The sequence below is a fragment of the Sapajus apella genome, unplaced genomic scaffold (assembly GCF_009761245.1).
Source record: "Sapajus apella isolate SASKATOON/1434 unplaced genomic scaffold, GSC_monkey_1.0 scaffold82, whole genome shotgun sequence".
In the NCBI taxonomy this organism is placed as follows: Eukaryota; Metazoa; Chordata; class Mammalia; order Primates; family Cebidae; genus Sapajus; species Sapajus apella.
The window spans coordinates 3,826,770-3,835,607 of NW_022437022.1; the positions used below are offsets into that span (position 1 = coordinate 3,826,770).

General features: G+C 46.2%; 1 long non-coding RNA gene across 1 annotated transcript; it reads left to right on the top strand.

Moving 5' to 3' along the window:
- The first annotated feature begins 370 nt into the window (after positions 1-370).
- LOC116533402 lies at positions 371-8,062 on the top strand. The gene is made up of 2 exons (XR_004261286.1): positions 371-4,248; positions 5,420-8,062. It is a non-coding gene; the product is annotated as an uncharacterized LOC116533402 (long non-coding RNA).
- Positions 8,063-8,838: the final 776 nt, after the last annotated feature.

The following is an 8,838-nucleotide window of genomic DNA, read 5'->3' on the forward strand; positions in this document are numbered from 1 at the left end:
CAGAATTGTGCTGTTGGTGGGCAAGGGCCAGCCAGGACTCTGTCGACTCCCAGTTGACACTGTCACATGAACATCTACCAGAAAGGCTTAGAACCAGAAGCCTTGGGGTTCTTCACACCCAGCTCTTTAGAGCTGCTGGCATCTCAGTACAGTGTTCTTTCCTTATTTTTCTTTTTTTTGAAATGGAGTTTTGCTCTTGTTGCCCAGGCTGGAGTGCAATGGCGTGATCTCGGCTCACCACAACCTGCCTCAGCCTCCCAAGTAGCTGGGATTACAGGCATGTGCCATCATGCCCAGCTAATTTTGTATTTTTAGTAGAGACGAGGTTTCTCCATGTTGGTCAGGCTGGTCTCAAACTTCTGACCTCAGGTTATTCGCTCGCCTCAGCCTCCCAAAGTGCTGGTATTACAGGTGTGAGCCACCAAGCCCGGCCCAGTGCTCTTTCTAGTAATGCACCCACTCCTCTGATCCCACAGCTGCTGGGGAACAGCTCAAAGTAGAGCTGTGACCATGGATCTCAAAGGCGCCCGACCATGAGTCAGTCTTGTGGGGGTTTCGTCAGCTCTGCTGAGCTGGCCCACTCTGGTGCCACCTGTGGGAAGAAGGACATGAACCCACACATCTGCTCACACCAGTCCCTTGCTCCAAACCCTTCGGGCCTTTCCTGTTCACGTGTCTCAACCTGGGTTCCTCATAAGCGCTTGTCTTCCTGAAGGACTGATTTTATTTAAAGTTCTAGTGGAAAAAGACACCATTATTTTTCATTTTAATTAAGAAAGGAAGCAAAATTCCCCTGAATCTAGGATAATACAGGAACTTTGGCGCTTCACATTATTGCTACTCATTAAGGGGGACGAGTTTAGTTTTCTCTAACAATGGGGCTCCTTTAGGGGAAGTATAAAGAGAAACAGGACAAAACCCTCCCTCCTGATGGCCTCCAGATCCTCCAAGGTTCGACCTTGCCATGTGCACAGCCTCCATCCCTGCACTGGAAGGGCTGGGGCCACACTGAGTCCCTGGGATGCCCAGTGCACTCTGGGACCTGCCACTCTGCACTCACTGCCCCTGTAACTCAGCGTGTCTCCATCTGGGTGCCATTAACCTTGGGGGTGGGTGACTATTCTCCTGCAGGGGCTGTCCTGGGCATTGTTGCCACGTCCCTGCCTGGCCTCGACTCACTAGAGTAGCACCCCCAAGTCAGGACAATCAAAAATGTCTGTAGAAAATGCCAAATGTCCTGTGGTCAAACCGCCCCTGCCTCCAGCCCTGCTTGGATGGGAGCAGGCTTCTTGAGGCGCTCTGCCTAGTGATCTGACTCTTCTTTTATGCTGCAGTGCAAACATCGCCTCCCCTGTGAGGTTTACTGTGACTGCCCCAGGCAGCTTCGATGTCCTCGCCCTGCCAGCTGTAGAGTTTGATTGGTCTGCACCCATTCCGTGCTTATTTATGAGAATGTAATTGTATGCCCACCCTGGTTAGACTACGAACCTAGAGGTCAAGGAGGATGCCTGCGACTCTACACGCTTCCATCCTCAGCACTTAGCACACTGTCTGATCTACTGAAGGAGTTGCGGAAATGCAGAAGGAATGGGCGAATGGGAGGTTGGCCATTGGAGGCTGGGACTCCCCCCATGAGGACTCCTCAGCGAAGCTTCACGATTGTCCCTTCCTCTCAGATCACCCAAAAGCGCAGCCACCGGCATAATCTTGGCATCACTACACCACGTGATACTTGTTTGAAACCTAATTTTGCCAAAGAAATAACCCAGATTTGTATTAGTGGTTGTACACATGGTAGCAGTGGTAAAGTAATGGCAGCTGCTGGGGCTGTATGAGCACCAGGTGTTTTCACTCTAACTGCTCACCCTCACTACCTTTCTGTGATCTACACCTTATTATTCTCATTTTACAGATGGGAAAACTGAGGCTCTGAGAGACTCATTCACAAGCTCAGCATCTTAGTGGCCGTGGGATCAGAATCTAAGGCAATTTTCTCCAAACACCAGTTGCTGCCCTGTCTTTGGTTTCTAAATTGTTATTCTTAAGGGTGATTCTCAACAAGCAGGCATTTAAAATCGGAATGTCCAAAGTGTGCCAGATGAATGAGTTACTGATGCCTTGCTGCAATTTGTGTCACTTCTTATCATTGCAACGAACATCAAATTCTATCAAAATATGGGAAAAAATCATTTTGATGTTGCATTTGCATATCCAAGGATTGCAGGATGGTTTGTGTAATCAAATTATGTAGAGTTGTAAAAAGGGAGCATCATTTAAATAGCTTACAAAATTACTTTGAAGATGCACATTAAAATCTAAAGAACCCATCGCCTCCAAGATCTTTACAAAAAGTTAAATGCTAATTGATTATGACAGCTTTGTCTTTATCACTGGCACCATTCTCCATTTCTACTCTGTCAATATCACAGCTCAAATATCACTCTGTCCTCTGTTCCTCGTCTAACCACATTCATTCCACGCTGTAATAACAGATGGAAGTTTATGCATGACTAGCTTTTCCCCCTTCTCGCCATTGTTGATCAAAAGGAGCAGCCCGAAAAAAAAACAGAATTTGCTGAAATTCTGATTTCTTTCAGCAGTTTTATAGATTTTATAACTTATCTTTTATTGACTATGCAAGGTCTCTGCTCCCCAGCATCTGTTGGTTGCATCTGGGGAGAAAGATAAATTCCCTTTTCTTTAATGCTACTGAACCAAATTTAAGAGATAGACAAACAAACAGGTCTCAGTAGAAGAGGACAGCATCACATCCTTCTTCTGCAGCCCAGCTGTCCTCTTTCCCAATCCCTGTGTGGGCAGGACAGGAGGAGGAGGAAGTGCCTTGTAGACCATGGAATCTGCCAGCCCATCAGCGATGAAGGTGCCACAGACTGGCTAATGGGGCTTAGGGAGGTGCTCCCCCCAGAGAGGGGACCTGGGGTCATAGCTATGAGCACAAACTTTGAAGAGGCTGCTTTGTAAACTTTATAAAAAATTCACATCATTTACAATTTCTCAGACTTAAAGAATTGTGCCCGGTCACCCAGAGACATGATTATACATCACAGAACTTCATTATAATAATGGCCCCGGTACTCCAACTTCTTGAAAGCCTCAGCTGTTCGATTCAGCCTCTTCAGCTCCGTAACTGTTTATAAGATTAATAGACTCTGATGCATAATTGACTATCGCACCAGGAGGAAAAAAAAAGGAGAGAGAGTCTAATCGTAGCCCTGGTAAAAGCAACATTCCCATAAAGAGATGGTGTTTGTCCACATGGACAGGGTCGAGGATGAGGAGAATGGCTAGCACCACCAAGTCAGGAGAGAAGGGGAGATGGATGAGAAGTCAGCCCCGGGGAAGGGAGTCTTGGAAAGTCTGATGGACATGTCCCATCACTTAGAGGCTTCAGTGAACACCCTAAAAACTCTGCTCATTGCAGAACTGGGTGGGATTCAGGGCTACAGCAGGGAGCAGGGGAGCTAGGAAGAGGAAAGAAAGAGGACAAGAAGGTCCCACAATGCAGGAAGTGGAAGGAAATAGGGAATCCACAGAGCAGCGGGATGGGGTAAGAGCTTGACATCTAGTGGCAGGGAGCTTAGAGAGAGAATGAGTGCCCTGGCCCCCCTTTCCCTTGCTGAGGTTATGGTTACCAGGTGTCACACCAGGTCCCGCAGAAGACCAGACACACTCTAGGAATTACGGCAGGGCAGGCCTTTCTCAAGGCAGAGGAGCAAGGGCATCACTGCAGGCTGGAGGGAATGGAGGCCTTGGGTGAGTGAGTGGTGGGGAAGCCACCGCCACACAGGGGATGGGCAGTGGCCAGGGCTCAGAGGCTGGGCAAGCTCCAGAAGGCTTGGAGAGGGGCCCAGCTGGACCAAGGCAGGCCCCAGATGGCCAGGGCAAGAGCACCCCTGAGCTTCTAGGCTTCCATCAGGGGGTCCCTGCATGCTCAGCCTGTCATTTGTATAAAACTTGAATAAAGGAGTGAGTCTAACCAAAAGGTGGAAACGGCAAGCCCAGTGTTCTTTGCTAGCCTACCTTTCCCCTGCTCTCCTTTACCTGCCCCTCTTCTCAGGACTTACTTCATTCTTCTGGAAGAAGTCTTGCAGTCTTCCTGGAAAACAAACACAACAGAAAAGCAAGCAAGATGAGAGAAGACTGACATGGAGACAGCCTTATTTTCAACTCTGTAGTGAGAGACGCATGCCGGAGAGACCTCACCCTGTTGTTAGAGGGAAGAGCAATGTGAGTTAATTTTTCATTGTCATCAGATTTGTGCTCCTTTCTCTTTGCTTAAGTAACTACCTTTGGCTGGACCTCCGTGGCATCTGCAGCTGCTTCTCCAGTTCCTGGAAAACCCCTGAGGGCGTTGCAAAGATAAGTCTTATCTCTGCCTCTGTTTTACTTGGAGCTGACCACCAAATGACCCCGGAGTGTAGAAGCGCAGCAGGCTCCTATTAATGTGGCCACAGATTCACACGTTTGCCTGATGAAAACCTGGGGCCAAGGAATAAAGTCGTATTGTGGACTTGGAACCCTCCTAGTTATTTAGATGTGAACTCACACTCTTGTTCCTCTCTGAGAGACACAGCACATTGTTTGTTTGTTCGTTTGTTTTGAGACAGAGTCTCGCTCAGTCTTGCAGCTTGAGTGCAGTGGCGCGATCTCGGCTCAGGCAACCTCTGCCTCCCCGGTTCAAGTGATTCTCCTGCCTCCGCCTCCTGAGGAGCTGGAACTACAGGCCCGGGCCACCACGCCCGGCTAATTTTTGTATTTTAGTAGAGACAGGGTTTCACCATGTTGGTCAGCTGCTCTCGGACTCCTGACCTCGTGATCCACCCGCCTCGGCCTCCCAAAGTGCTGGGATTACAGGCGTGAGCCACCGCGGCCGGCCAACACAGCACTTTTTTTTTTTTTTTTTTTTTAGATGCAGTTTCGCTCCAGTTACCCAGGCTAGAGTGCAGTCGTGTGACCTCGGCTCACCACAACCTCCACCTCCTGGGTTCAAGCAATTCTCCTGCCTCAGCCTCCCGAGTAGCTGGGATTACAGGCACGCACCACCATGCCCAGCTACTTATTTGTATTTTTAGTAGAGACGGGGTTTCACCATGTTGACCAGGATGGTCGCGATCTCTTGATCTCGTGATCCACCCACCTCGGCCTCCCAAAGTGCTGGGATTATAGGCGTGAGCCACCGCGCCCGGCCCAGCCCATTTTTAAAAGTGCATCTTGCATCATGGATTGAAAGGCTAAGATCTGACCATTGGATCTAGCATAAAGCCCCTCTCTCTGCCGGGTAACTCTACATTTAGTCCTTCCTATTGTCATCAGGGGAAAAGAAGTAGGGGCTGATCAAACAAGAAGAGAAGGCCCAGGATCAGTGTATTGACTTCTAAGAACTATTGGTCTTTTGCAGTGAAGGTTAAAAAAAAATCCCTTAGGGCCTGTTGGGTGCTAATTTGACCTGGCAATGAGATAAAGTTAGGCCTTGGCTGTCTTCAAGCAGCTGGGATCGGAATGCCATCTACTCAGCATAGGAGTCAAAGAATTCCCTGGCAATTGATTGCTTTCCACTTGCAGAGCTACTGAATAAATAGAAAAGTAATTAGCAGTGTGCTAGGGCTAGATGTATCAGGTGGAATTTCTTTACAGCAGAAAGAACTAAGAGAATCAAGAAGTCATTTTGTGTCCACTGTCAGATGAGTCGTTCTGTTTCTTTCTCTAGGATGGACACGTTATCTCTGCTTTTCTTCAAGAAGAAAAACTTTGGAATTTCCTATCGTATCTTCACTTTAATCAAGGGGAAAAGAAGAAAAGTCTTAAGTGCCTAAAATTGGTCCAAAAATAAAGAATTCTTTTCGCTTTTCCATTTAATGATTTTGCTCCTGAAACCTATGGATGATTTTCTTTTGTTGTATTTTTTGTTTTTTCCTCAACTATTAAATATATGAATTTTGAAATGTGAACTGAAGGTCTCATTATGAGTTCTTCTCCCTTTGAAAAATAAATGGCATTATGTCATTTACAACAGCAGGAAGAGATGGAGTTTCACATGAAGGAAATTTATGCTCAGTTGGAAAGAGAAAAGGCGTCTAAGCCATTTATTTTTAGATGCCTTTAAAAATATATATTTGAAAGTACTAAACTCAATTTCACATGTCCAGAATGGTATAATCTAATTTTAGTATATTAATTAACAATAAAAGTAGTGTTTTGCCTCATACAAAGGAATAAAGTAATTAACTTACTGAGGAAATGGGGTCATATGATTTTACTTTGAGAGGATAATGAATGACACTGGGTAACTGTAACACAAGGGTTTTGCAGAGCTGCTCTGGCGGTGGAGCCTGTTTGGAATTCTCTGTGGAACACCTCACTAAGAACCAGCTTTCTCCCCGCGAAGCCTCACCTGTCTTGACTCAGACTAAGTGTGCACACGTCAGCAAGGCCGGCCAGTGCTCGTTAGGAAGAGCGCTGCGTGCAGGGGAGGCGTGTGTCCGAGGACTCTCCAGGCTTAGTTGAGGGTCCAGACACTCCCCAAATCAACATGTCCTTGGGCTGGCTTGAGCACCAAGGTGCTTTCTACTTGAGGAAGGAATTCCAGCATTTTACATCTTACATATTTGGACCTTTGAACTTGAAATATTTTGTTACACTTCACATAGCTTCATTCCCTGGGGGGGAGAAACCTAGTCTTTCAAGTGGTTATTATAAAGCTAAGTACATAAATATGCATGAGAGGCCATTATTACCACAAGATGATACTTAAAATGTTCAAGTGCCTCTTACTAAGATTTTTTGACTTGTTCAGTGACAGCAAATCAAAGTCTCCAGTGTTTTGTTGCTGAACTTTGCCTTTGATTGTTCTTTCAAAGTTTTCAAGGAAAGGGAATGGTTTTTGGAGGCCTGACTGGGATTCATTCATTCATTCATTCAACACATATGTAATGAGGTTTAATTACCCATGTCCATGTTTAATGCAGAATGTCCTATTGAAGGCATTGTAGCCAGAGCTCTGGAGGTTGGGTCATGGAATTTCCAGATTTTAGATCTGGAACTGAGGCACAGAGAGGCTAAGTGGCTTTTCTCATGTCACATTGTGACATATAGTTGAGGCTGACAATCAGACCTGGCACTCCGCGCCAGGTTAGGGCTGGTGAGTCAAGGCCTCTGAAAGGCTCGAGGGCCCAAAGTAGTGGGTCCCCCGGGAACCATAATACTGAAGAGTTGCATTTTGATCCATTTTTTACTTCTAGAACTTAATATTACAATGTGGAAATATTATATAGTGTTATCAGAACCTTCAAGGCTCTTAAACATGACCTTCACATTCGGAATTGACTCCAGTTCAACCCTATGCCTGCAGCAAGTTCCCACTGGGAGAAGATAAAATTTTCATCTCTGGAACTAATAACCCATGCTGCCCTGTTCTCCATGGGAAGGGAGAAATGGCAATGGAAACCAACATGGAGCCAGAGAGAGGAAACAGGTCTACCAGAAGCCTCAGATTTTCCCTCTCTGGGAGAAGGACTACCAGGCAAGTAGCCCTTGGGTTCTGACAACTTGGGTTTTAGTCCCAAGTGAACAAAGTGTAAAGAAAGCCTTTAAAGATGTCTGCTTCCGGGATCCCAATCTCTGATTTACAGGCAGAATCTTTGGAAAGTGAAATAGGTGGAACCCACCCAGGGTGTGCCCTCTTCCCTGTTCATCCCCAGTGTGACCCAGGCACCTTTGGTATTTCCCACCCAGCTTGCCCTGGGTTCTCAGGTGGATCTTGCTTGAGGACGTTGCAGTAAAAGAAAGCCCTGTGAAAGGCAGTGCCAAGCTCTTGTAGAGACCGGCCCTAGTGCTCACTGCAGGATGACTAGAATTAGCAGTAATATATTATGTACTTGCAAACAGCTAGAAGGAGACTATTGACTGCTCTCGACACAAATAAATGATAAATGTTTGAGATGATGCATATGCTAATTACCCTGATCTGATCACTATACATTAGAGGTATTGAAACACCACTGTATACCCCCATGAATATGTACAATGATTATCTGTCACATTTTTAAAAGTTAAAATAAAAATAAATCAGGGCTAATCTGCCAGTGAACTCGCAGTCCATGGGCAATGCTCCCCACAGTGCCGCACTTGGAATCATCCTCCTGTGGGAAGGTCTCTTACCTTCTCATTGACCGTTGTCCACAGCTGACACATTCTATAACCGATTTCTATCTGACCTCATCCTTTAGGTGCATCGTGCGGCCATGGAGAATGGTGGGAGGGGCTTGCACTGGGAAGCCAGTCTGGATTTGAATCTGTGCTCCTTCGCTCATTAGCTATAATTCAAGCAAGTGGCTAACTTCACGGAGGCTGTTTCCTCACCTGCAAACCAGGACTGACCTACTTACCTTGCTTCCAGGACTTCTGGGGTTAGAGAAGATCACACACAGGACATCTGGTCTTGCAGGGTGCTTGACAAAGGCCTGCTTCCATCACAGCCTTCCAAACTCCTTCCCAAGGAATACTCTTCCACTGTGTTTGAACTCACGCTGGGCACAGCAGAATGTCCGATAAGCATTATCATGTTTGCAAATCAGTCCTGTACATCTCTTGGTTTGTTATTTTAACACTTGTTAGTTACTAATTATATTGTGATTTGAGCTTCAAAAGAACATGCCTTTTCTTTTGTCAACCCCCTCACTAATTCAGTATTTTGTCTACCTTAGAAGCTCAAGAAGTTTGCTGACAGACTAACAGAATGATCAAATTTTCCCAAACCTAAGCCTTTTCGTTCATTTTAAATGACTGCCTTCTTCAGATGCTAGAGTTGCAAGGTCAGGA